This window comes from Triticum aestivum, chromosome 3B, assembly GCF_018294505.1.
Source record: "Triticum aestivum cultivar Chinese Spring chromosome 3B, IWGSC CS RefSeq v2.1, whole genome shotgun sequence".
NCBI classification, from domain to species: Eukaryota; Viridiplantae; Streptophyta; class Magnoliopsida; order Poales; family Poaceae; genus Triticum; species Triticum aestivum.
The window spans coordinates 236755221-236762427 of record NC_057801.1 but is presented as its reverse complement, the minus strand read 5'-3'; positions in this window follow the sequence as shown (position 1 = coordinate 236762427).

The following is a 7207-nucleotide window of genomic DNA, read 5'->3' as shown; positions in this document are numbered from 1 at the left end:
TTCCTCCTCTTGCGGATCGACCACTCGTTGCAGCGCGCCTTGTGGAGGGACGCTTTGGTTGTTCATCATGAGCTCAATAAACTGGTCAAGCTTTGATGCCAACTGGTTAATCGTCTGGCGCTGGCTTCTGACCTCTTCTTCTAGAGACACTTCTTGTGGTGCTACTATGTTTTCAGTACTTGGGCCATGGATGCCATCAACGGGTGACTTGGCAGCAGGATCTTGATCCACAAGGTTTTCACCATGATTCACCATGCGAACGGGCGTGGTGTGGAGGTCTTCATCACCGCCCTCATAATCTGACAAAACCAATGAAGCTAGTTCATGGTAACGAGGGGAGTGTGGACGACTCTCCAACGATGGCGAGGAGGACGAGTCAGAGAAATCTTCTTCATCGTCAAGGTGGTCTTGGCATTCTCCATCTCCGGGAAACCCATCCGTCACACCTTGACCAGTGATGGATTTTAATCTTGTATTGGCCCCTGGCCGGTTTGCAACTTGTCGTCGTCCTTCAAGGTCTTGTGGAAGCCTTGATGTAATGTCGGTATAGTGTCGCTTGTATATATCTTCATTTTGTGAAGTGCTCTCTCCACCTAATGGGCCTTTCCCTGTTGTCACAGGAACACACGTGGCTCTTGATCTTGCAGCTTCTTGTGACGTTGATGAGCTTGTCTTGGCATCCCCTTCGGCACCCCTGAACCATGCACGAACATGGCCAAGGCGTGGTAGGAAGGTCCTCTGGAAGTCCGCCTTTGGGTTCGGCACGATCTCTTCTTCAGAAGGATAGTCAAACTCCTCGGTGATGGCAGGAGGTCGCCATCCATTACTTGACCCTTCGCTCGGCTGCACTCCAAGAGTACCGCACAAGGCAAGGTTTTTCTCAGTTGATTCCTTCGCTTTTTCAGCCTCTTGCTGGGCATGAGCTTCTCCATCTTGGTCCATCCTTTCAGAGGGAACAAGAGGAAACTCCGTGGGAAGTGTTGTGTCCTGTGGGAGGGCAGCGTGGGCTGCACCCTCGGAAGCTACTTCATTGTTGGAGGAGGACGTAAGCTTGGATTCTTCGACGCCTTCCATCGGTGTGGCCGTCGGCGCTGGCATCTTCTGATTCTCTAGTAGGGGTTCTCGTGCAGTAGCCTTCACCTGTTCATCATTCTTCTGGGGAAGGGATGAAGAAAGAACCTCCTTGCTCCCTTGCTCAGTGCTTCTCATGGACGTCTTGCGTGGTTTCGGCGCCAACCGGCTGAGCAAGTAGCTATACCGCTCATGCCGCTCCAAGTCGGGGGAGATGCGAAATTTGATCCTGTCATTTTCTTTAATGACCCCACCATCGGGTCGTAAACGTACCTGAGTGTGTCGAAGGACTAAGTCCTCAAGTTCTTTATAGAGAAGATGGCGGTTTCTCTGACGCCTCTCGCGCTTGCGCTGATTTTCCGTTGGAAAGATACCATCCCTTTGCACCGGTGGCGTGCGTAGGAGTGTTGGTGCAGGGCGCCTCCCGGATGATGAAGTCCTGTCCGTCATCGCCTGCAGTTGTGGCCGATCTCCCCGCCCGGGAGGTGATGAAGGTCGTGGTGGAAGTGTCGGTCGCAAAGGTTCCCATTGTTGCCACAGTTGAGTGGGCCGAGGGTCCCTCTCATCGTCTTGACGTCCCCGCCTGGGAGGTGACGAAGGCCGTGGTGGAAGTGTCTGTCGCAAAGGTTCTCGTGGTTGCCACTGTTGAGTGGGCCGGGGGTCCCTCTCATTGTCTTGATGTCTTGACCATCGGTTCCAACATGGAGGCACGTTGGGATATCTCCGTTGTGGGAAGTGTCGAGTTGGTGAAGGTTGTCGCCGAGGCGCCAAAGTCTGGCGCTCATGTTGAGGACGATGGCTTGGGGCTTGACGCCTCATCCTTCCCACAGCTTGAGCCGCCGATGCACTTGGCGCCGTTGGATCTTGGAGCCTCCTCTGGATATTGTTCATCTGCTCTTGGAGTTGGCGAAATTCTCGCCGTAGGTCGTTGTCCTGTGGAGAGGGTGCCTCATGCCGAAGGGTGGAAAACCTGTTATTGTTGGGGAGAGACCTTCCGTCGGCTGCCGAGTTGTGGAGACACGGCACCCATGCACCCCTTCGCGTGTCGCCAATGTTGAGGGAGACAGTAGGGCCTGGTAGAACGGGCTCTTTGCGTGAGCGCTGCTTCCAGAATTCCTTCATGATGGCGCGTCTCACCAGCTCCTTGACCTTGCATGGCTCGTATGCCCAATCATCAGGGAACAAGTCATACGGAGGGGTTAAGGTGCTTCGGTAAGTGAACACCTTATCAGCTAGGTCCATGGCGCTGAGGGACCAATCCTCCTCCGGCGTCGTGCTCTGAGCGATGCGGGAAGCTATCTGTTGGTGGAGTAATTGTACCTTGCGGTACTTCCTCCTGTAGTTGCATAGGGGATGAGGGCTATCCGACAAACGAGCGTTGGCCATGAGCCTACGCAAGTTATGGGACATGGCCTCCAAACCCTCGAGAAGCTCTACCTCTGTGCGCCGTGGAGTTGGCTTCGACGGCTCCGAGTGTGTAGTCGTGGTAGGGGTGTGGAGGGACGCTGCACTAGCCCGCATGTTGGCGGCTCTGGTGCGGAGGCATTGAGATGCCTCCACATCTCCTTTCAAATCTGCCCTTGTCGACTCCTTCAACAGGGCGCGCGCCTCAAGCATTAGCTCGCGACGCTCCTTCTTCACCTTGGCAGCCTCCCGCCTTAGTGCCTTCTTCGATTGCACAGTTTGGAACTGCGCAGGATCTTGAGCTTGATGCATGTAGACCTTCTCTCTAAGCTCGATGACGACCATGGGCGGCATCGATCCAAACTGGATCATTACCGGCTCCGAGTTGCTGCCACGGGAGATTCCACCTGCATGAAAGGGATCTTGTGTTGGGGAACGTAGCAGAAATTCAAAAAATTTCCTACGCGTCACCAAGATCTATCTATGGAGAGACCAGCAACGAGTAGAAAGAGAGTGCATCTACATACCCTTTTAGATCGCTAAGCGGAAGCGTTCAAGTGAACGGGGTTGATGGAGTCGTACTCGTCGTGATTCAGATCACCGATGATCCTAGTGCCGAACGGACGGCACCTCCGCGTTCAACACACGTACAGCCCGGTGACGTCTCCCATGCCTTGATCCAGCAAGGGGAGAGGGAGAGGTTGAGGAAGACTCCATCCAACAGCAGCACAACGGCGTGGTGGTGGTGGAGGAGCGTGGCAATCCTGCAGGGCTTCGCCGAGCACCTACGGGAGAGGAGATGTGTCACGGGAGGGAGAGGGAGGCAACCAAAGGCCTTAGGTATGATTGCTCCTCCTTTTCCCCACTATATATAGGGCCAAGGGAGAGGGGAAGGGCGCAGCCTTGCCCCCTCCTCCAAGGAAGGGGTGCGGCTAAGGATGGGGAGGAGTCCATCCTCCCCAAGGCACCTCGGAGGTGCCTTCCCCTTTAAGGACTCTCCCCTTTTTCCTTTATCTTGGCGCATGGGCCTCTAGGGGCTGGTGTCCTTGGCCCATGTAGGCCAAGGCGCACCCCCTACAGCCCATGTGGCCCCCCGGGGCAGGTGGCCCCACCCGGTGGGCCCCCGGGACCCTTCCGGTGGTCCCGGTACAATACCGATGACCCCGAAACTTGTCCCGATGGCCGAAATAGGACTTCCTATATATAAATCTTTACCTCCGGACCATTCCGGAACTCCTCGTGACGTCCGGGATCTCATCCGGGACTCCGAACAACATTCGGTAACCACATACAAGCTTCCTTTATAACCCTAGCGTCATCGAACCTTAAGTGTGTAGACCCTACGGGTTCGGGAGACATGCAGACATGACCGAGATGTTCTCCGGTCAATAACCAACAGCGGGATCTGGATACCCATGATGGCTCCCACATGTTCCACGATGATCTCATCGGATGAAACACGATGTCAAGGACTTAATCAATCCCGTATTCAATTCCCTTTGTCTAGCGGTATTTTACTTGCCCGAGATTCGATCGTCGGTATCAAATACCTTGTTCAATCTCGTTATCGGCAAGTCACTTTACTCGTTCCGTAACACATCATCCCGTGATCAAATCCTTGGTCACATTGCGCATATGATGATGTCCTACCGAGTGGGCCCAGAGATACCTCTCCGTTTACACGGAGTGACAAATCCCAGTCTCGATCCGCATAAAACAATAGATACTTTCGGAGATACCTGTAGTGCACCTTTATAGTCACCCAGTTACGTTGTGACGTTTGATACACCCAAAGCACTCCTACGGTATCCAGGAGTTACACGATCTCATGGTCAAAGGAAGAGATACTTGACATTGGCAAAGCTCTAGCAAATGAACTACACGATCTTTTGTGCTAGTCTTAGGATTGGGTCTTGTCCATCACATCATTCTCCTAATGATGTGATCCCGTTATCAACGACATCCAATGTCCATAGCCAGGAAACCATGACTATCTGTTGATCACAACGAGCTAGTCAACTAGAGGCTCACTAGGGACATATTGTGGTCTATGTATTCACACGTGTATTACGATTTCCGGATAATACAGTTATAGCATTAATAAAAGACAATTATCATCAACAAGGAAATATAATAATAATACTTTTATTATTGCCTCTAGGGCATATTTCCAACAGTCTCCCACTTGCACTAGAGTCAATAATCTAGTTCACATCGCCATGTGATTAACACTCACAGAGTTTTATGTTTGATCATGTTGCTTGTGAGAGAGGTTTTAGTCAATGGGTCTGAACCTTTCAGATCCGTGTGTGCTTTACAAATCTTTATGTCATCTCCTAGATGCAGCTACCACGCTCTATTTGGAGCTATTCCAAATAACTATTCTACTTGCAACTATTCTAAATTGTTGCCCCATTGTACGTATCCGGTATCTCTACTTAGAGCTATCCGGATAGGTGTTAAGCTTGCATCGTCGTAACCTTTACGACGAACTCTTTTACCACCTCCATAATCGAGAAAATTCCTTAGTCCACTAGTTACTAAGGATAACTTTGACCGCTGTCCTGTGAGCCATTCTTGGATCACTCTTGTACCCCTTGACTGACTCATGGCAAGGCACACTTCAGGTGCGGTACACAGCATAGCATACTGAAGAGCCTATGTCTTAAGCATAGGGGACGACCTTCGTCCTTTCTTTCTATTCTACCGTGTTCGAGCTTTAAGTCTTAACTTCGTACCTTACAACTCAGGCAAGAACTCCTTCTTTGACTGGTCCATCTTGAACACCTTCAAGATCATGTCAAGGTATGTGCTCATTTGAAAGTACCATTAAGCGTTTTGATCTATCCTTATAGATCTTGATGCTCAATGCTCAAGCAGCTTAATCCAGGCTTTCCATTGAAAAACACTTTCAAAATAACCCTATATGCTTTCCAGAAATTCTACGTCATTTCTGATCAACAATATGTCAACAACATATACTCATCAGAAATTCTATAGTGCTCCCACTCACTTCTTTGGAAATACAAGTTTCTCATAAACTTTGTACAAACCCAAAATCTTTGATCATCATCAAAGCATACATTCCAACTCCGAGATGCTTACTCCAGTCCTTAGAAGGATTGCTGGAGCTTTGCATACTTATTAGCATCTTTTGGGATTGACAAAACCTTCCGGTTGTATCACATACAACCTTTCCTCAAGTATAACGTCGAGGAAACAATGTTTTGACATCCTATCTGCAAGATTTCATCAATCATGCAGTAACTGCTAATCCAATTCCAACAGACTCTTAGCATCGCTACGAGTGAGAAAACCTCACCGTAATCAACTCCTTGAACTTGTCGGAAAATATCTTAGCGACAAGTCGAGCTTTCTTAATGGTAATTCTTACCATCATTGTCTGTCTTCCTTTTAAAATCCATCCGTACCCAATGACCTTACGACCATCAAGTATTTCTTCCAAAGTCATGGATCCGTTCTCGGATTTTATGGCCTCGAGCCATTTATCGGAATTCGGGCCCACCATCGCTTCTTCATAGCTCGTAGGTTCATTGTTGTCTAGCAACATGACTTTCAAGACAGGATCACCTTACCACTCCGAAGTAGTACGTGTCCTTGTCGTCCTACGAGGTTTGGTAGTGACTTGATCCGAAGTTTCATGATCAATATCATAAGCTTCCACTTCAATTGGTGTAGGTGCCAGAGGAACAACTTCCTGTGCCCTGCCACACACTAGTTGAAGAGATGGTTCAATAACCTCATCAAGTTTTCACCATCCTCCCACTCAACTCTTTTGAGAGAAACCTTTCCTCGAGAAAGGACCCGATTCAAGAAACAATCCATATTGCTTTCGGATCTGAATTAGGAGGTATACCCAACTGTTTTGGGTTTCCTATGAAGATGCATTTTATCCGCTTTGGGTTCGAGCTTAATCCTGAAACCTTTTTCACATAAGCGTCGCAGCCCCAAACCTTTAAGAAACGACAACTTAGGTTTCTCTAAACCATAATTCATACGGTGTCATCTCATCGGAATTACGTGGTGCCCTATTTAAAGTGAATGTGGTTGTCTCTAATGCCTAACCCATGAACAATAGTGGTAATTCGATAAGAGACATCATGGTACGCACCATATCCAATAGGGTGCAACTATGATGTTCGGACACACCATCACACTATGGTGTTCCAGGCGGTATTAATTGCGAAACAATTTCCACAATGTCTTAATTGTGTGCCAAAACTCGTAACTCAGGTATTTATCTCTATGATCATATCACAGATATTTTATCCTCTTGTCACGACGATCTTTCAACTTCACCCTGAAATTACTTGAACCTTTCAATAATTCAGACTCATGATTCATCAAGCAAATGTACTCAACATCTACTCAAATTATCTGTGAAGTAAGAACATAACAATACCCACTACATGCCTCAGCACTCATTGGACTGTACACATCAAAATGTATTACTTCCAACAAGTTGCTATCTTGTTCCATCTTACTGAAAACGAGGCTTTTCAGTCATCTTGTCCGTGTGGTATGATTTGCATGTCCCAAGTGATTCAAAATCAAGTGAGTCAAAACGGTCCATTTGCATGGAGTTTCTTCATGCATATACACCAATAGACATGGTTCGCATGTCTCAAATTTTTCAAAAACGAGTGAGCCCAAAGATCCATCAACATGGAGCTTCTTCATGCGTTTTATACCGATATGACTTACGTGGCAG